Source organism: Arachis stenosperma, chromosome 5 (assembly GCF_014773155.1).
Source record: "Arachis stenosperma cultivar V10309 chromosome 5, arast.V10309.gnm1.PFL2, whole genome shotgun sequence".
NCBI lineage: Eukaryota > Viridiplantae > Streptophyta > Magnoliopsida > Fabales > Fabaceae > Arachis > Arachis stenosperma.
In genome coordinates this window covers 42,099,468-42,121,598 of record NC_080381.1, presented here as the reverse complement: position 1 = coordinate 42,121,598, position 22,131 = coordinate 42,099,468, and the positions used below count along the sequence as shown (strand labels likewise).

The 22,131-nt window shown below is 40.0% G+C and overlaps 1 non-coding gene across 1 annotated transcript; it reads left to right on the top strand.

Moving 5' to 3' along the window:
• Positions 1 to 15,432: 15,432 nt before the first annotated feature.
• LOC130984681 (small nucleolar RNA R71) lies at positions 15,433 to 15,540 on the top strand. Its single transcript, XR_009088598.1, has one exon. It is a non-coding gene; the product is annotated as a small nucleolar RNA R71 (small nucleolar RNA).
• Positions 15,541 to 22,131: the final 6,591 nt, after the last annotated feature.

Sequence of the window (22,131 nt, the reverse complement as noted above, 5' to 3'; positions counted from 1 at the left end):
TGACAACCGAGCCAGCCATTCCGTGAGATCAGAGTCTTCGTGGTATAGGCTAGAACTGATGGCGGCATTCAAGAGAATCCGGAAGGTCTAACCTTGTCTGTGGTATTCTGAGTAGGATTCAATGATTGAATGACTGTGACGTGCTTCAAACTCCTGAGGGCGGGGCGTTAGTGACAGACGCAAAAGAATCAATGGATTCTATTTCGGCCTGATCGAGAACCGACAGATGGATAGCCGTGCCGTGACAGGGTGCGTTGAACATTTCCACTGAGAGGATGGGAGGTAGCCACTGACAACGGTGAAACCCTTGCATAAGCTTGCCATGGAAAGGAGTAAAGAAGGATTGGATGAAGACAGTAGGAAAGCAGAGAGACGGAAGGGACATAGCATCTTCATGCGCTTATCTGAAATTCCCACCAATGAATTACATAAGTATCTCTATCCTTATCTTTATGTTTCATTCATCATCTATACCCATTTGAGTCTGCCTGACTAAGATTTACAAGATGACCATAGCTTGCTTCATACCAACAATCTCCGTGGGATCGACCCTTACTCGCGTAAGGTTTATTACTTGGACGACCCAGTGCACTTGCTGGTTAGTTGTGCGGAGTTGTGATGAAGAGTTGAGATTGCAATGAGCGTACCATGTTGATGGCGCCATTGATGATCACAATTTCGTGCACCACCTGGATTGATTAGTTGAGACTATAGAGTTATCAAATTCTCTTGTTGAAGGATAATTGAAAATAGCTATTGGCTTAGGCTTCACTAAATCTAATCTTTGATAAGGACTTGTGAACCTAAGTTGATTTTGTTCACTTGACTTACCTTCATTGTTAGAGGTTAAATAAGTGAACGCGAAATACATTTACCATCACAATTGATGACGATAACGAGGACATGACTTCTAACTCTCAATCCTAGTTAAGAGTTTTCTTAGTTATTAATTTAATTTCTTGCCATTTTATTTCCTTGTTCCTTATTTCAAAAACCCAAAAACATTTTCCCATAATCAATAGTAAGTACACTTCCCTGTAATTCCTTGAGAGATGACCCGAGGTTTAATACTTCGGTTAATTTTATTGGATTTGCTTAAGTGACAAACAAATTAAATTTGATTGAGGTTGAATTGTCGGTTTAGAACTATACTTGCAACGTGATTATCTTTGTAAAAATCTTTATCGGCGATTTTTCCACCATCAAAGAGGTCGACAGTGATGGTGAAGCTCAAAGAAGATGGCACGAACTGGAGGTGAGCCAAGGGAGGAGAAGAGGGCTTCGCGTTGTGACAGTGGCGCTAGGGTAGCGCGAAGAGAAGAAGAAAAGGGTGGCAGCACTGTGATGGCGGATTGGCCAGGGGACAGTGAACAGAGGAAAAGAGAAAAGAGGAGATGAAGAAGAAAAGAGAAATGAGGGTGGTTCGGGTGGCTCGTCTCGGCGTGGACGGAGATGCTGACTGGGACTGGTTGGCAAAACTAGGGTTCGAACAGGGGGGAAATGCTTCAGTGAGTGAGGGTGATCGGCGGTGAAGAGGGTAGAGAAAGGCGCTTCTACTTCTTTTATGTTGTTAATTTTAATTCCATTCTTCTGCTTATACTTCTATTATGTTGTTGAATTTTGATTATGGTTCTTTTATATTGTTGCTTTTGATTGCTTCTACTTCTGGTTGATTACATTGTTTCATTGTTCTTGTTGTTGTTCTGCTCTTGCTCTTTCTCCTGCTCTTACTTCTACTTCTGCTTGATTACATTATTTTATTATACAGATTTGTTGATCTATTATTCATTTTTTTACTATTTATTACATTATTTCATTGTTGCTGCTTCTGCTTCTACTTTTGGTTCTGCTTCTGCTCATGTTCCTACTTCTAGTTCTGATTCTGGTTCTGCTTTTGCTTGTATTTGATTTTGGGAAAGAAGGAGAAGGGGTATTTTAATCCAAAGGACGGTTTTAAAACTAAGATAAACCTTAGGGATAATTTTGTAAGTAAAAAAAAATTGGGGATGAAAAAAAATTTTAACCCCTCTCTTAGAGACCAAATTCGTACTTAACCCAAAAAAACAACTATAATTAACTTGCTTGAATTTTATAAGAAACTTAATTAGCAGTACTGTGAAAGAAAAAAAATTGGTTAATAATCCGTTAACCAAAATTGCATATTTAATTATATGACATATGTTTATGCAGGAAACATTATTTAACAATCAACCAAACAACCAATGTTTTAATGCTATTCATACTTATTATTTTACTAGTATTAGCGTCATCTCATATTCCAAGTATGTTGATCAATATCCTCGAAACTATTGTCACGGTAAATTTTAGAAGGTTAAATTTAACAATGTTTGTATAGTTTTCTGGAGTGTTTGATAATGCTCTAGATGGTTCTGGAACATTCTAGAATGTCCTAGAAGGTCTCGGAATATCCTAGAAGGTTCTAGAAGACTCTGGAAGGACATAGAGTATTCTAGAAGAGTGTAGATGTATATAGAAGTATAAAGAGTGGTACGAAATAATCTAGAAATATTTAGAAAGTTGTGGTAGAATAGATATTTGTAAAGAAGGTCCTAGATGATTAATCTAGACCGTTGATTAGATTTAATCCTTATCATCTATTAAGGAGGTGGATGGCTATAAATAGGATGTGAGAGTTAGTGTGAGTCATGTGTGAATCATTTGTAACAAACACTTGAGGAATAAAGTGTTCTTTCCACCAAGCTTCCTTTCTCTTGTGTTCTCTTGTGTTCTTAGCTTTCTTGCTAAGTATTGATGGTTAGGCTAACTTGGTCTTAGCACAAGAGGTTGATTAAGTCCGAGTGCCGGCACGGTAGCGTTGGAGTGTGTCCAAGGCCGTGACAATTTGGCATCAGAGCCAAGCTCGAGAGAGAGCACAAGTGGTTTGTGGGTATGGCTCCTAGTGTAACCATGGAGCATGTTGAGTCTCAAAGGAGAAGGAATGTTATTCCTTCTCAATGGGGAGGCAAGAAGGTCCGTTCTTCAAGTGAGCCTAGAGGTAAGGACTCTAACTTCTTAGAAGAGAGAGTTTCTATGTTGGAGAATGTTCTATCCTCTATGGATGAGCGCTTCCAAAGGATAGAATATGACAAGGAGACCCTCGAGGCTCATGTGTTGGGAGAACTATATGCTTTCAAAGAAAGCATGCTCCAAATCGAAGAGAAGCTTGAAAATTCCTTGAAGCTATTTGAGGAAGTTCGCATTTGGTTCGAGGAGGCAAAATCTCGACCAACCATTATAAAGGAGACGACAAAGATTGATCTCCCAAAGCCAAAGGAGTTCAAGGGCGCGAGGGACGCTCGAGAGGTGGAGAACTTCCTACGGCAAATGGAGAGCTACTTTGAAGGCCAAGGGGCGGTCGAAGAAGCAATAAAAGTACACACTGCAGTCCTCTACCTTTCTGATAATGCTACCTTGTGGTGGAGGAGAAAGTGCGTAGATATGAAAAAGGGTACTTGCAATATAGCCACATGGGAAGATTTCAAGAGGGAGTTGAAAAGACAATGTGGTTTATGAAGCAAGGAAGAAGTTAAGGGAGTTGAAGCACAAGAGTACGATTAGCGACTACGTAAAGGAGTTCACTACTCTCACGCTTCAAATCCCTAACATAGCATCAGAGGATGCATTGTTCTTCTTCATTGATGGACTCCAACCTTGGGCAAAGCAAGAACTACAAAGAAGGAATATTAAGGATGTCGATGAGGCCATCGTGGTGGCCAAATCACTCACTGAGTATCATAGGGGAGACTCTAAACCCAAGTCTTCCTCCAAATCTAGTTCTGCTAAAGGTGGAGGAGACAAGGGGAAAAGTTTCTCAACCAAGAAGGAAGGAAAATACTCTTCAAAGAAAGAGTACGAAGAAAAGAAGAAGGCTTTTATTCCCAAAGGAGGATGCTTCGTGTGCAAGGGACCACACCAATGAAGGATTGTCCCAAACTAGGGACTTTGGCATCTATCGCCGAGGAACGAGAAGCTCAAACTCAAGTAACTGAGTGTGTTGGATCGATCCAACACATAAATGCTGTGAAGGGTAAAGAGGTAAGCACTGCAGAAAAGAAAGGCTTGATGTATGTCAAAGCCTTTATCAATGAAAGAGCTGTCATGGCTATGATCGACACTGGTGCTACACACAACTTCATCACGTCTGATGAAGCAAAGAGGCTTGGGTTGAAGATGGGCCTTGTGGATTTCTCAGTAGCACCTATGGACGATTTTAAAATAGTCATCGGGCTCGATTTGCAAAGGAAGGCAAATATAATACCTATGCTATACTACGACGTAGTATGCGTGACGTGCGAAAAATTAGCGATTAAGAATTTATAATGAACTGACGTTGCGAGTATAGCTCTTAACCAATGAAGATTCCGCATATCAATTTAAAGGGTTGTCACAAAATTTAGAGATAAAAATACTGGGAGTAGGAATCCCAGGTCGTCTCCCAACGAGTTGACAAAAGAGTGCTATTTTATTAATCAGAAGTTTTCTGAGAAATTTAAGAGTTGAAGAACAAAATTAAAGCAAATAAAATGAAAGAGAGATTTAATTAATTATAATAAAAAGCCTTGACTGGGAGAAGATTAATCGTAAGTTCTATCCTTGTCGGATGTTCCCAAGTGTAATAGTAAGAGGTTGTTGTTCTACTTGGTTATCCTTCACTGAATAAAGGAAAGTCAAGTAACTAACCAACCAAATCTATCCTTAAGTCCTAATCCTATCCTAAGGAAGGATTAGAGTTAGAGACTAGAAAGCCAGCCAACAACTTCCAATTAAAATTAATACTTGAGTATTCCCAACTCAAGGTTCTCCTCTTAATTAACTCCCAAGTCAAGTTGGGAATCTACTCCATTGACATGAATACTACGTTCATAGGCATATAAGGGGAATAAAGAGAGGACATGATCAATTGAATAATAACTGAAAATTGATTAAAGGTAAAAATAGTTCTTTTCATTAATAAATCCCAAAACCATAAACATACGAATCTGAACAGGGTTAATGGGCAATTAAAAGAGAAAAGGAATAAGGAAACAAAATAAAGTAATGGGAGCTCCACGGAGGTAGTAACTCTTCTCAATATCCAAAGTAAAAGCATCAAAAGCATTAAAACTCGAAATCTATGAATGTCAAGAACCCTAGAGGAAGTAGTGATTTTCTCTCTATGATTCAAAAACTAAAATTGAAAACTAATGAATGAGTCAATGTGTGAATGTCTGCTGAGTCTCTGCTATCCCCTAGTTCTAGTCTGTGTTTCTGGGCCAAAAACTGGGTCGAAACTCAGCTTGAAATTGCCCTCAGCATTTTCTGCATTTTCTGCACGTAAGGTACGCGCACGCGTCGCTGTGCAAACTCCAATTCACGCGTAGTACGTACACGTGTCGCTCCTCGCTGGCTATCTCCTTCAATTCTTGTGCTCCTTCTATTTATGCAAGCTTCCTCTTCATCCTCTAAGCCATTTCTACCCTATAAAGCCTGAAAATACTTAACACACAGATCAAAGCATCGAATGGTATGAAGGGACACTAAAAATACACAATTTAAAGGCTTAGGAAACAAGTTTTCAACCATAGAACAAAATTAGAAAGGAATTATAAAATCATGCAATTAGTATGAATAAGTGTGCAAAGACTTGATAAAAACCACTCAATTGAGCACAAGATAGACCATAAAATAGTAGTTTATCAATCTCCCCACACTTAAACATTAGCATGTCCTCATGCTAAGCTCAAGGAGACAAAAAGAATGAATAGGGGAAAGTAAGACTCATGAAATGCAACCTATATATGAATGCAACTATATGCTGAGATGTTTTTTTCTACTTGGTTAAAAGTAAACAAGTTCTCTAAGACAAATATAAATCAAATTTCACTAATTCAAATCATACAATAAAAACAAGCAAACTTAATAGCCCATGAAAGCAGGGAACTTAATAGCCCATGGTAGTGTATATGCACTCTAATCTCTCAAGTGCCTAGGGTTAATCACTCTACTCTTCTCTAGTCACGCTTTCTAAAACTTTGTTCTTCATCTAACCAATCAACAAATATTTAATGTACCAATGAAAATATCATGAGGTCTTTTCAAGGTTGTAATGTGGCTAAGATGAGGGTGAGGGTATATGTATGGCTAAGTGAGCTATCACTTGAATCTTTGACTAACCTAAGTTCTCACCTAACACACACATACACACACACACACACACACACACTTTATGCAATTCTAAGATCATGCCTAGCTACCCAAAATTCCCACTTTTGCATCACATACTCATGTATCAACTTTTAATCTCACCACATATGCATTGATCTTTTATTAAACTTAGCATTGGGGTAATGTTATCCCCTATTTATTTATTTATTATTTATTTATTTTTTTTTGAACATGAAAACAAACATAACATTTCAATGCATATGGTTTTTCCTTTTTCACATGATTAGGCACCTAAATTCCCAATATTTAAATAAAATAGGAAGATAACACATTCCTATCAACCCATGTTTCCACAATTTCCCCACACTTAGTTAACACACTATCTTAAGCTAACCAATGATTCAAATCAGGTCATTAATTGTTTTTTCGCTTAAGGCTAGTGATGTGGTAATATAAAGAACATATGTGGATTAAAAGGCTCAAAGTGGCAAACAAAGGTAATTGAAATGGTAGGCTATTTGGGATAAGTGAGCTAATAACAAATGATGGCCTCAATCATATGTATGCATGTGAGTACACTAAACAATGGACATACAGAATGGAACAAACCATGAATTGCAATCATAGAGAAGGAAACACACAAGAATAAAAATTCATGGTTAAATAATGTAATCATCTAATTAAGCTCAAAATCTCATAGGTTGTATGTTCTTAGCTATAATCTATGTTCCAAATTACAGTCTCCAAACTATTTTAACACAGATTTTTCAATTTTAATTAGTAAAATATTCTAGAATAGAGTCTTGAAAAGAAACTCATTATTTTTAACCAAGCAGATCATACATGCAAGCAGTTATTTACATGTAATCTATCCTATCTAAAAAAATAATAATATATTGGTGTTAAGAAAGAGAGATTACCTCCGGAAGTCAGGTACTAACTTCCCCACATTTAAAACTTGGCACCGTCCTCAGTGCCATTAGTCAGGAACAAAGCGGGGCTGGTAACAGCATCTCCACAATTGGGCTCATCATGGCTCCCTGAGCTGGTGGGTGAAGTGGAGTCCGGAGTATCTGGCTCTTCTTGAGGTGAGTGGTTGCTAATAATCAATTCCTTGAGGTAGTTAAATCGGTGCTTGTTACAGCACTCCATTCACTTTGCTTGCTGGTTCAGCCGGTTTAACCTCTGATGTGTTTGAAGGAGCAGCTGATGTGTTGAAGGTGCTTGTGGTGTGAAAGGAGAGGAAATTCTGCTGGCCGGGTCTTCAGTACGGCTTGTAGTGGCTGCTTGGGGTCTGATGTACTTCCCATTCGGAACATACTGATCATCCCAAGAAAGCATGGCCTTGATGTTCCCAGCTCTATAGGAAACTCCGACTGCTACGACTAGATTTGAAATCAATGCGGGAAAAGGTAGGTTGCCCACAATCTGGACGTGTCCCATGGCTTGCCAGAGGTGTCTCGGTAAGTTTAGAGGCTAGTCTGTAAGGATACACCAGATGAAAACAGCTATGTCCGCAGTGAAGGAGAACTCGTGAGTGCTCAGAAAGACATAGTGGGACATGATTTGTGCCCACACTCGAGCCTCTAAGGTAAGTGCTGAAGCCCATATGCCCTTAGGTCGGGATCGATGGTATCCGTAGATCCATCTGCTGCCAAGTTGTGCTATAACTCTGAGGACGTCGTCCCAGTTGAATTTGTATGTTTGGCGCTTGACAGAAGCTTCTTGGTATACGTCCAATTCTTCTGGAGCAGAGGGGAGATCTAAAGCTCGCTGAATGGCCCCTTCAGATATGGGATTTGCTTCTGACGGACATAGATAGACTGCAGGGCTAGCATGTGAAAATTGGAGTAGAATTCTACTACCCATGAGAGGTTGACCTGCCGTGGCTGCTTTCGTAAGAATCCCCATTGTCTGTGCTCAATGCGGGGCTCTACAAGATCAACAATGTTGGTAGGGAGGATGAGTAGGTGCTCATTATTGTAGTTCCGCTTAGCCATGATGGGGAACATCCGCTCACAGTAGTGGTTAGTGAACCGCGCAGTGTCTCTTGCTGGAAAGGCTTTCTCGGTTTCATTGACCTTGATGATCCTCTTGACCCGCTTTGTTGATGGCTTGACCGATGTTGAGGATGGTTCCGCAGCTGGTGCTCTCCTCGTTCCTCTCCTCACCGATGGCTTGTCAGAGGCTTTCTCTTTACCCTTCCTGGTGGCCATCCTGAAAAGAGAGAAAAGACAGGGACATGAAATCAAATAGCTAGAACCGGGAGGAGGAAGTACAAGTGATAATCCATGCCAAGGTAAAGAAGAATGTCGTAAACACATGGTCACGATTCCATGTAAGTAGGACATCAATGGAAATATAGCATGATAAATTAAGATAATTAGATGCAAGATGTTTATTAGCATGCCAGCAAAGGCATGAGTAGCATAGATCAAGCATTAAAAGCTCAATTTGATTATCAAATGTAACAAACTAACAATCACGTTTGTATGGACAATTATATTTAATTAATAAAAGATTGCAAGGGTTTTGTGAAAAACAGGCAGTAGAGTAGAAGAATAGAATAATTAAGAATGCACAATGCCATACGGGCTTTTCCACAAACACTTGGTATGCATGTAACATATGTTAGGGAAAATATGAAATCCAAACATGCATTCAACCCCAAAAATTAATATTAATTGTCAAATCACTCCCTAAAATGTCCGCAAGCAATTATAGATGAAAACAATCATCCATTTAAATTTTTAACACCAATTAAAAGAATACAAAAAGAATAGGTAAATAGTAAGAAGGAAAGAAGAAGATAGGAAGAAAGAACCTTGAGAAGAAGATGAAGAGAGAGAGGTAATGGAGGATGTGAGTGGGAAAGAAATAAGAGGAGAAAAAGACTAAGAAGATAGAAAAGATAGAAGAAGATAGAAAAGATAGAAGAAGAAAGAAGAAAGAAAGGGGGAGGAAAGAAATTAGGATTGGGGGAAGGAAAAGAAATATGGGCGGCGTGCTGTTTTAATTATTCGTCGCATGCGACGCGTATGCGTCTAGGAGGCGTCCGCGCGCTCTCAAATTGTACGAATCGCGCGAAGGCAGCCCTGCATACGCACAACTCTGAGGTTGGTGCGCACGAGGGCTAGAAAGGCAGACGACGCGTGCGCGTCAGGTACGCGCATATGTGGATGGGGACAAGGTAAAAATGACGCGCATGCGTCAGGCACGCGTACGCGTGATAAAGATTGTGCCTCTAGCACAATTCCAGCCCCAAGCCAGCACAACTTTTGGGTTCAACACCCATTTACGCCGATTTCTAAAGGCACGCATACGCGTCAGGGACGCTTACGAGTGGGCTGCTGAAAGCGCAAGCGATGCGCACGCGTGAGGTACGCGTACGCGTGGGTTTGCCTGTGCGCAAAGCACACTTCCAACACCACTCCTGCCCAACTCTTTGCTATCTTCCTTGGTGTTGTGATTTCACGCATGACGTGTACGCGTCAACGATGCTTGCGCGCAGAACACCCTTTTTTTTAATGCAGATGAATATGCAGAAACTGTGAATGAACACTAGGAAAAAACAAAAATAAAATGGAGTTAGGAATGAAAAGGAACGATCATACCATGGTGGGTTGTCTCCCACCTAGCACTTTGCTTTTACGTCCTTAAGTTGGACGGTTGGTGCACGAAATTATGATCATCAATGGCACCATCAACATGGTACGCTCAATTGCAATCTCAACTCTTTATCACAACTTTGCACAACTAACCAGCAAGTGCACTGGGTCGTCCAAGTAATAAACCTTACACGAGTAAGGGTCGATTCCACGGAGATTGTTGGTATGAAGCAAGCTATGGTCATCTTGTAAATCTCAGTCAGGCGGATTCAAATGGTTATGGAGGATTAATGATTAAAGGATAAATAAAACATAAAATAAAGATAGAGATACTTATGTAATTCAATGGTGAGAATTTCAGATAAGCGTATGGAGATGCTTTGTCCCTTCCATCTCTCTGCTTTCCTACTGTCTTCATCCAATCCTTCTTACTCCTTTCCATATCAAGTTGTATGTTGGGCATCACCATTGTCAGTGGCTACAGTCCCGTCCTCTCAGTGAAAATGTTCAACGCGCTCTATCACAGCACGGCTATTCAGCTGTCGGTTCTCGATCATGTCGGAATAGAATCCAGTGATTCTTTTGCATCTGTCACTAACGCCCCAAAATCGCGAGTTTGAAGCTCGTCACAGTTATTCAATCCTTGAATCCTACTCAGAATACCACAGACAAGGTTTAGACCTTCCGGATTCTCTTGAATGTCGCCATCAATTCTAGCTTATACCACGAAGATTCCGATTAAGGGATCCAAGAGATATCCACTCAATCTAAAGTAGAACGGAGGTGGTTGTCAGGCACACGTTCATAGGTGAGAATGATGATGAGTGTCACGGATCATCACATTCATCAAGTTGAGAAACAAGTGATATCTTAGAACAAGAATAAGCTGAATTGAATAGAAGAACAATAGTAATTGCATTGATACTCGAGGTACAGCAGAGCTCCACACCTTAATCTATGGTGTGTAGAAACTCCACCATTGAAAATACATAAGTGATAATGGTGATCATTAGCTTCGGCCCCAGAGAGGGAACCAGAAGAACCAAGATGAAAATACAATAGCAAAAGGTCTTATTTATGGAAAACTAGTAGCTTAGGGTTTACAGAAATGAGTAAATGACATAAAAATCCACTTCCGGGCCCACTTGGTGTGTGCTTGGACTGAGCATTGAAGCTTTCATGTGTAGAGACTTTTCTTGGAGTTAAACACCAGCTTTTGTGCCAGTTTGGGCGTTTAACTCCCACTTTTGTGCCAGTTCCGGCGTTTAACGCCGGGCATTCTTGAGCTGATTTGGAACGCCGGTTTGGGCCATCAAATCTCGGGCAAAATATGAACTATCATATATTGCTGGAAAGCCCAGGATGTCTACTTTCCAAAGCAACTAAGAGCGCGCCAATTGGGCTTCTGTAGCTCCAGAAAATCTACTTCGAGTGCAGGGAAGTCAGAATCCAACAGCATCTGCAGTCCTTTTTAGGCTCTAAATCAGATTTTTGCTCAGGTCCCTCAATTTCAGCCAGAAAATACCTGAAATCAAAGAAAAACACACAAACTCATAGTAAAGTCCAGAAAAGTGAATTTTAAATAAAAACTAATAAAAATATAATAAAAACTAACTAAAATATACTAAAAACATACTAAAAACAATGTCAACAAGCGTATAAATTATCCGCTCATCACAACACCAAACTTAAATTGTTGCTTGTCCTCAAGCAACTGAAAATCAAATAGGACAAAAAGTAGAGAATATACTATGGACTCCAAATTATCAATGAAACTTAGCTCTAATTAAATGAGCGGGACTAGTAGCTTTTTGCCTCCGAACAGTTTTGGCATCTCACTTTATCCTTTGAAGTTCAGAATGATTGGCATCTATAGGAACTCAGAATTCAGATAGTGTTATTGATTCTCCTAGTTAAGTATGTTGATTCTTGAACATAGCTACTTTATGAGTCTTGGCCGTGGCCCAAAGTACTCTGTTTTCCAGTATTACCACCGGATACATCCATGCCACAGACACATAACTGGGTGAACCTTTTCAGATTGTGACTCAGCTTTGCTAGAGTCCCCAATTAGAGGTGTCCAGGGTTCTTAAGCACACTCTTTTTGCTTTGGATCACGACTTTAACCGCTCAGTCTCAAGTTTTCACTTGACACCTTCACGCCACAAGCACATGGTTAGGGACAGCTTGGTTTAGCCGCTTAGGCCAGGATTTTATTCCTGTGGGCCCTCCTATCCACTGATGCTCAAAGCCTTGGATCCTTTTTATTTTTACCCTTGCCTTTTGGTTTAAAGGGCTATTGACTTTTTCTGCTTGCTTTTTCTTTTCTTTTTTTTGAATATTCACTGGTTTTTCTTGCTTCAAAAATCAATTTGATGATTTTTCAGATCCTCAATAACATTTCTCCTTTTTCCATCATTCTTTCAAGAGCCAATAATTTTAACTTTCTTTAAACAACAAATTCAAAAGACTTATGCACTGTTCAAGCATACATTCAGAAAACAAAAAGTATTGTCACCACATCAAGATAATTAAACCCGTTTCAAGTATGAATTCGAAATCATGTACTTCTTGTTCTTTTGTAATAAAAACATTTTCATTTAAGAAAGGTGATGGATTCATAGGACATTCATAACTTTAAGGCATAGACACTTAGACACTAATGATCATGGAGGAGGATGGAATATTCTTGGTGCTCCATCCTTAGTTGTCCCATGTTGGAACTCAATTCTCCTAGGGAGGTGTTGATTTGCTCCCAATAGTTTTATGGAGGAAAGTGCATCCCTTGAGGCATCTCAGGGATTTCATGATGAGGAATTTCCTCATGTCCATGAGTGGGATCTCTTGTTTGCTCCATCCTCTTCTTAGTGATATCCATGAGGACTTGGTCTAACCTTTGATCAAAGTTGACCCTTTTTGAGTTTGAAAGGGACCTTGGGGATCACCTTCTTCTTGGCCACAACTTCATAAAAGTGGTCTTGATGCACCCTTGAGATGAATCTCTCCATCTCCCATGACTTGGAGGTGGAAGCTTTTGCCTTCCCTTTCCTCTTTCTAGAGATTTCTCTGGCCTTAGATGCCATAAATGGTTATAGAAAAACAAAAAACAACGCTTTTACCACACCAAACTTAGAAGGTTTGCTCGTCCTCGAGCAAAAGAAGAAAGAAGAGAGTAGAAGAAGAAGAAATAGAGGAGATGGAGGGGGGCTTTATTTTTCGGCCAAGGGGGAGGAGTAGTGTTTAGGTTGTGTGAAAATGAAGGAGTGAAGATGGGTTTATATAGGAGTGGAGAGAGGGTGTAGGTTTCGGCCATTATGGGTGGGTTTGGGAGGGTAAGTGGTTTGAATTTGAATGGTGAGGTAGGTGGGGTTTTATGAAGGATGGATGTGAGTGGTGAAGAGAATGGTGGGATTTGATAGGTGAGGGATTTTTGGGGAAGAGGTGTTGAGGTGATTGGTGAATGTGTGAAGAAGAGAGAGAGTGGTGGGGTAGGTAGGGATCCTGTGGGGTCCACAGATCTTGAGGTGTCAAGGATAACTCATCCCTGCACCAAGTGGCGTGCAAAAATGCCTTTTCTGCCAATCCTGGCATTAAACGCCAGGTTGCTGCCCATTTCTGGCGTTTAACGCCAGTCTGGTGCCCCTTTCTGGCGTTAAACGCCAGTCTTGTGCCCCTTTCTGGCGTTAAACACCCAGAATGGTGCCAGACTGGGCGTTAAACACCCATTTGCTGCCCTTACTGGCGTTTAAACACCAGCAAGCTTTTTCTCTAGGGTGTGCTATTTTTCTTTCTGTTTTTCATTCTGTTTTTGCTTTTTCAATTATTTTTGTGATTTCCCATGATCATCAACCTATAGAAAACATAAAATAACAAAGGAAAATAGATAAATATAACATTGGGTTGCCTCCCAACAAGCGCTTCTTTAATGTCAGTAGCTTGACAGTGGGCCCTCATGGAGCCTCACAGATGTTCAGAGCAATGTTGGAACCTCCCAACACTAAACTTAGAGTTTGAATGTGGGGGTTTAACACCAAACTTAGAATTCGGTTGTGGCCTCCCAACACCAAAACTTAGAGTTTGACTGTGGGGGCTCTGTTTAACTCTGTTTTGAGAGAAGCTCTTCATGCTTCCTCTCCATGGTTATAGAGGGATATCCTTGAGCCTTAAACACAAAGGATTTTTCATTCACTTGAATGATCAATTCTCCTCTGTCAACATCAATCACAGCCTTTGCTGTGGCTAGGAAGGATCTGCCAAGGATGATGGATTCATCCATGCACTTCCCAGTCTCTAGGACTATGAAATCAGCAGGGATGTAATGATCTTCAATCTTTACCAGAATATCCTCTACAAGTCCATAAGCTTGTTTTCTTGAATTGTCTGCCATCTCTAGTGAGATTCTTGTAGCTTGTACCTCAAAGATCCCTAGCTTCTCTGTTACAGAGAGAGGCATGAGGTTTATGCTTGACCCTAAGTCACACAGAGCCTTCTCAAAGGTCATGGTGCCTATGGTACAAGGTATTGAGAACTTCCCAGGATCTTGTCTCTTTTGAGGTAATCTCTTCCTGGTCAAGTCATCCAATTCTTTGATGAGCAAAGGGGGTTCATTTTCCCAAGTCTCATTACCAAACAACTTGTCATTTAGCTTCATGATTGCTCCAAGGTATTTAGCAACTTGCTCTTCAGTGACATCTTTGTCCTCTTCAGAGGAAGAATACTCATCAGAGCTCATGAATGGCAGAAGTAAATCCAATAGAATCTCTATGGTCTCAGTGTGGGCCTCAGATTCCCATGGTTCCTCATTAGGGAACTCATTGGAGGCCAGTGGACGTCCATTGAGGTTTTCCTCAGTGGCGATCACCGCCTCTTCCTCCTCTCCATGTTTGTCTGTGTGGGTCATGTTAATGGCCTTGCACTCTCCTTTTGGATTCTCTTCTGTATTGCTTGGAAGAGTACTAGGAGGGAGTTTAGTAACTTTCTTACTCAGCTGACCCACTTGTGCCTCCAAGTTTCTAATGGAGGACCTTGTTTCAGTCATGAAACTTTGAGTGGTTTTAATTAGATCAGAGACCATGATTGCTAAGTCAGAGTGGCTCTGGTTAGAATTCTCTGTCTGTTGCTGAGAGGATGATGAAAAAGGCGTGCCATTGCTAAACCTGTTTCTTCCACCATTATTGTTGTTGAAACCTTGTTGAGGTCTCTGTTGATCCTTCCATGAGAGATTTGGGTGATTTCTCCATGAAGGATTATAGGTGTTGCCATAGGGTTCTCCCATGTAATTCACCTCTTCCATTGATGGGTTCTCAGGATCATAAGCTTCTTCTTCAGATGAAGCGTCCTTAGTACTGCCTGGTACGGCTTGCATTCCAGACAGACTTTGAGAAATCATATTGACTTGCTGAGTCAATATTTTGTTCTGAGCCAATATGGCATTCAGAGTATCAATATCAAGAACCCCTTTCTTCTGATTCGTCCCATTGTTCACAGGATTCCTTTCAGAAGTGTACATGAATTGGTTATTTGCAACCATTTCAATGAGTTCTTGAGCTTCTGCAGGCGTCTTCTTCAGATGAAGAGATCCTCCAGCAGAGCTGTCCAATGACATATTGGACAGTTCAGACAGACCATCATAGAAGATACCTATGATGCTCCATTCAGAAAGCATGTCAGAAGGACACTTTCTGATCAATTGCTTGTATCTTTCCCAAGCTTCATAGAGGGATTCACCTTCCTTCTGTCTGAAGGTTTGGACTTTCCTTCTAAGCTTACTCAATTTTTGAGGTGGAAAGAACTTTGCCAAGAAGGCATTGACTAGCTTTTTCCAAGAGTTCAGGCTTTCTTTAGGTTGTGAGTCCAACCATATCCTAGCTCTATCTCTTACAGCAAAAGGGAATAGCATAAGTCTGTAGACCTCAGGGTCAACCCCATTGGTCTTGATAGTGTCACAGATTTGCAAGAATTCAGCTAAGAACTGATGAGGATCTTCCAATGGAAGTCCATGAAACTTGCAATTCTGTTGCATTAGAGAAACTAATTGAGGCTTAAGCTCAAAGTTGTTTGCTCCAATGGCAGGGATTGAGATGCTTCTCCCATAGAAGTCGGGAGTAGGTGCAGTAAAGTCACCAAGCACCTTCCTTGCATTGTTGGCATTGTTGTTGTTTTCGGCTGCCATGGTTTCTTCTTGTTTGAAGATTTCTGTTAGGTCCTCTACAGAGAGTAGTGCTTTAGCTTCTCTTAGCTTTCGCTTCAAGGTCCTTTCAGGTTCAGGGTCAGCCTCAACAAGAATGCTTTTGTCTTTGCTCCTGCTCATATGAAAGAGAAGAGAACAAGAAAATATGGAATCCTCTATGTCACAGGATAGAGATTCCTTGAGGTGTCAGAGAAAAAGAAGAATAGAAGGAGGAGGTAGAAGAATTCGAACTTATCAAGAGGGATAGAGTTCGAATTGTGCATTGAGGAGGAGTGTTAGTCCATAAATAGAAGGATGTGAGACGAGGGGAAGAATTTTTGAAATTAAAGTAAAAGATTTTAAAATAATTAAAAGAAATTTTGAAAAATTGAAGCATGATTTTCGAAAATTAAAGTGGGAAAGAAATAAAGTGATTTTTGAAAAAGATTTTTGAAAGTAGAAATAAAAAAGATATGATTGAAAACTATTTTGAAAAAGATGTGATTAAGAAGATATGATTGAAAAGTTATGGTTTTAAAAAGATTTGATTGAAAAGATATGATTGAAAAACAATTTAAAAAGATTTGATTTTTAAATTATTGACTTGGCTAACAATTTAAAAGATATGATTCAGACATTAAACCTTTTCTCAACAGAAAAGGCAACATACTTGAAATGTTGAATCAAATCATTAATTGTTAGCAAGTATTTTTGAAAATGGAAAGAAATTGATTTTGAAAATATATGATCGAAAATATATGATTTGAAAAAGATTTGATTTTGAAAAATTATGGAGATTTGAAAAAAAATCTGAATTAAAAACAAAATCTTCCCTCTTGTGCCATCCTGGCGTTAAACGCCCAAAATGGTATCCATTCTGGCATTTAATGATGACAAGTCATCATATACCCATTTTTCAAGCTAATTTCACTTGTTTTGGTAGCATTTATGCACTTTCTTGCATCCTAAGTTAGTGATTTGGAGTGAAAATGCATAACTTCTCTAAATCAAGCAACCACTATGAAATTAATGATAAATCATGAGGTTTAAGCTAATTTTAATTGCATTTTAATTGATTTATAAGCCTCTTGAATTTAGTGATACTTTGAGTGGTTGTTTTGGTTTATTGTAGGTGAAGAAAAGAAAAGAAAATAAAAAGCGTGGCATAAAAAGTGTAGCCGAGGAAAGAAAAGCGTGGCCGAATCAAGGGAGAAGTGTGCCGAACTCATAGTGGAAGCAATCTTGCCCTCCACAAGGGCAGAATGCCCTCCACAAGGGCAGCATCAAGTGACCAAACCAAGACAAGGCAACCTTGCCCTGCCCACTCCAAGGGCAGAGCACAAAATGGTGCCTTGGAGCCAAGAGAAGCAAACTCTGCCCTGCCCTTGTGGAGAGCAGGATCGGGCTCCATGAGGAAAAAAATCAAGATAAAAATGTCAATTATGCATGCTACAAGGCTCGAGCAAGGGACCATGAGGGAGCCAAGGACTAAGGGTGACTAGCGTGCCAAGAAATCCAAAGAAAAACTAGCGTGTTTGCTTCCTCCCAGAGTCGAACCCGAGGCGTGCAATATGGCAACCTTGCCCTGCCCTTGGCGCGGGCAGGGCAGCATTCAAAAGCTGGCGCACCAAATTTGCTTCCTGGCGCACCAACCGCGCGCAACATCCCCTTCTTGGCGCATCAACACATTCCTGCCCTGCCCTTGGCGCGGGCAGGGAGCATCCGCGCATCAGCGTACAACACGCGCACGCGCGCTCCTCAAACATGGCGCACCAAGCGCGCGCATCAGCCTTCCTGCCCTGCCCTTGGCGCGGGCAGGGCAGCCTCTGGCGCACCAACCTCCTACCAGACGCGCACAAATTTGCACCACAAGCACCAAGGCCGCACCAACTCCAAGCACCAAGCATCAATTTTCTGCCCTGCCCTCCACAAGGGCAGGGCAGCCTCCTGGGAGTGGTTTTTGGGCCAAAATTCAAATTAAAAATTGATTTGAATTCATTTCTTCACCAATCCAAAAGCCCATCCAAATCCCATCATCCAAGAATAGAAAGTGTATAAATAGGACTTAGTTTGATGTAATTAGGACTTTTAGTTACCTTTACTTTTGAGCTTTGCATTTTTGGCTTTCATTTTGAATTTTTGAACTTCCTTTCTGAGCTTTCTTGAGAGATTGGTCCGAGCATCAAGAGGATCAAAGGAGAATTGCTTGATCTCCTTCCTCATTTCCCTTGGGCAATTCTACTTACTGTTTTCTGAGTATTGGGTGTGTGAAATTGGGGAAATTCTGTCCCAATTCCCATTCAAACTCTTTGCATTTTATTTTCTGCATAATTCAATCCAAATTCTGTTCTTCTACTGCTTCATCTTTAATTTTCTGTCAATTGCTTAGTAACTTCAGATCTGGGAAGGAAATTGGGTTTTAGGCTCTGCTACCTAAGCCCTTGGGATCCTGAGATCACTTTTGGTTCCTCTGTGAACCTTTACTGCACTTTAAATTCCCTACTGTTTAAATTTCTGTTTGCATCCAATTCCATTTCTGCTATCTTCTTTACTGCAATTTACTTCTTCTTTGTTTAGATCCTGCAATCCCATTCCTCAATTCCCGTTTACATTCAAGCAATTTATCTTCCTTGCCATTTAAGTTACTGCAATTTAAGTTTCTTGCACTTTAAGTTTCAGTCATTTACTTTCTTGCTCTTTAAGTTTCTGCACTTTTACTCTTCTGTTCTTTATTTTACTGTATTTCTCCCTTCCCCCTTTACATTTACTGTCATTTAATTTCTGTTAAACACAAATCACTCAACCAAAACTTGATTCGCTTGACTAAACCACCCACTAAACTAAAATTGCTCAATCCTTCAATCCCTGTGGGATCGACCTCACTCATGTGAGTTATTATTACTTGATACGACCCGGTACACTTGCCGGTGAGTTTTGTGTTGGATCGTTTTCCACACATCAAGTTTTTGGCGCCGTTGCCGGGGATTGAAATAGATTGACAATGATTAAGTGAAGTGGAGGTCTAGATTAAGCACTTTTTCTTTTTCTGTTATTCTAACTCCTACTAACACACTAACTGTTTGATAAATTGCCTCTATTAACCCACTAACATTTTATCCCAAATAATTGCACTTAATTCTCAAGCGTGTTGCTGTTTGGTCATCCTGATTGTGTGCATATCACAGGAAATCAAGTTCTTACAGACAAAGGATATCATGACATGAAGCCACCACTCATCACTCTCATCAAGAACAATTGTTCCTATGAAGGAAATCCGTCGGAGGACCCTCAGCAGCACATATCCACTTTTCTAAAGACTTGTAATGCAGTCAAAACCGATGGTTCAGATCAAGACACTTACAAGATTCTGCTATTTCCCTTCTCATTAAAGGGTAAAGCTACACAATGGTTTGAAAGTTTTCCCCAAGGAAGTATCACTAGTTGGGATGATTTGGTTATCAAATTTCTGGCCAAATTCACCCCATCTAGACAGATCATCCAGCTGAAAAAGGAAGAACATCTATTCATACAAGGAGATGAAGAACCGCTCTTTAAAGCCTGGGAAAGATACAAGAAAGCAACTGATAAAGTGGGCTTCCGAGCTTTCTATGAAGGACTCACTCCAGAAACAAGAAAAGCAGTGGATCACTTCTCAGATGGGTTACTCAAAGCAACAACAACTACCCAAGAAATTTCAGATTTCAATGACAAAGGAGTCAACAACCAACACTCAATTGAGAAATCACAGAATGCAATCCCAGAAAAAGAAGTAATAAACATCGAAGGGGTGACTGTGTTAGATGACTTAAACAGACAAATGCATCATCAACCACAGCAAAATATGGATCTATCTGCTGCAGAGATTACCAAATTCCCACCATGGAGACCCCATTCTTATCTGAGAATGAGGGAGCCTCAACGTCAAGAACAAGGAAATTTCCACCAGGGTAACTCCATGACCACAGACAATCAACATCACCCAACCATCAACATTATTCAAAACCAACATTCACAACACAGACACCCCCAGACTCATTTCAACTGGAGAAGAAATGAATGCCAAGACTACAAACCAAGGGATTTCAGTTGTAATAACCACAACTTCACAAATCAACAAGAACATCATTACAGCAATAACAACCACTACATGCTTCCACCACACCCACCCTTCCTACCTTTAACATGTCATAACCAACCAACCTCACAAGACTCTCAGAGAATCACAAACCTGGAGATTCTAATGGAGAGAATGATGAAACATCAAGAGGAGACAGCAAAGAACCAAGATATGTTAATGAGAAGACTTGAGGAGCGGATAGCTCAAGTGGCAAAGCACTTTGCAGATATAGGTGAGAAGAAACCAAATACTTTCTTCAAAACCATTGAAGGCAAACCAACCAATAACAAGGATGTTACAAAGAAGAAAGGATGGAAAGAGATCATAGAGGACAATGAGAAAATACTAGACAAAGGAAGCACCAGCCAAGAAAAACACAAAAAGGAATTCTATCAAGAAGAAACAGAGGATAAAACTAAAGGAAAGAAAAAAATCCTCACCGGAGATTTTTCACCAGGGGATCGAGTGATGATCAATATTCAACCTTTGAAGGTGTCCCCACAGTTACCTGAGCATTACATTGTAACTAAGATTCTTCCACAAGAATCTATAGAGGTCATCAAAGAGGGAACCGGAAGGAAATTCACAGTAAAGAAAGACAAGCTGAGACACTGCGATTTTCAACCTCCTTGAAGCAAAAAAATGAAGATGTCAAGCTAATGACAATAAAAGAGCGCTTGTTGGGAGGCAACCCAACCTGAGGTAGTTTCTTTTCATAGCTCTTCAATAAAAAATGTTGAGTAATTGGTATGGATTGCAAGGAGCTAAGTTTGGTGTTGCACACCAAAACAAATTGAGGAAGAATGAAAACTTCTAAGTTTGGTGTTCCACCAAAAATATCATTTAATACATTCTCACCTCTTGCATGATTCTAACTCCAAGCAATCAACCACATTACTCAACTGTTAAATTGTTTTCTAGCTTTAATTCCATTAACCTTTAGCAAGGATACATGGTTTCAAATATGGTTAACTTTGTACATCTGAGACAGTGGCAAAACAATTAAGTTTGGTGTTCACACACCAAAACAAATCCTGAAACCACACTCAGTTATGCTTACTAACCATATGATCAAGGGCTTGAGAAGCAAGCAACTTTGAGGATTATGCAGGACATGAATCAATAATTGAAGACACTATGCATTTTGACTCAAAGGGAACATAGCAGAAAGAAAAATCAAAGGGCTGCAACTACAAAGGTTGTATCTGAACTTAACTCTTGCTGCTGTGTGATATTTTGAATTTGGAAACCATTATATGCCTTGCTAAAGTGTTCATCTAGTTGCAAGTGAAATTGTTTGTGAAAATGATAAGTCTGCATAATGCTTGTATCCATCACTCAGATTTAAATTTTGCTTTGTTTCCCATATGCTTAAATAAAAGAGTTTGGTTTGAATTGAAAAGAGAAAGATCCAATGTTGCATGAGTATGAATGGAAGTTGGTGGTGGCACATGTGTTTGATTAAATGCATAACTCATGAAATAAGTGTTGCATAATATCATTCTCATTCAATTGTAAGTTAGCTTGCTGTTATATAGACCTTTATCAACAATGAAACACCCTTGGTAACAAAAACAGAAAGAAAAGGAAGAAAGAAAAAGCCAAAATGGCAAGAAAAACAAAGAATAAAGGTTGGACACCAATGGTTTGGACCCTAGGACAAATGCCTGTGGTGTTCTTGTACTGAGATCTGCTTGGATGAGTAAATTCTAAGGGGTATTTTGAAACCCGGTCACTTAGATCAACTGATTTGGGATGGCCAATTGAAAATCCACAATAAAGAGCAACTTAGATACAAAGCACTTAGTGATCCAAAGAGATGCTGGGCATCAATGATCCTAGGAAGAATTAGTGAGCTAAGTGTCTGTGGTGGAAAGATGTTGAGCAAAATAAAAGAAAATGAAGCCAAAGGCTAAGCTGCAACATTTAACACCAAACCTCTTAAAGAATAATAAGCTTGTTAAAGCATTATAAGCCAAAAAGAAGTTAGCAAGGGAGTGATCAAAAGGAGAGTCTTATAACAGCAAGTCTAGCAAACCTTGGATGCAAAATGTGTATTATGCAGCAGCAAT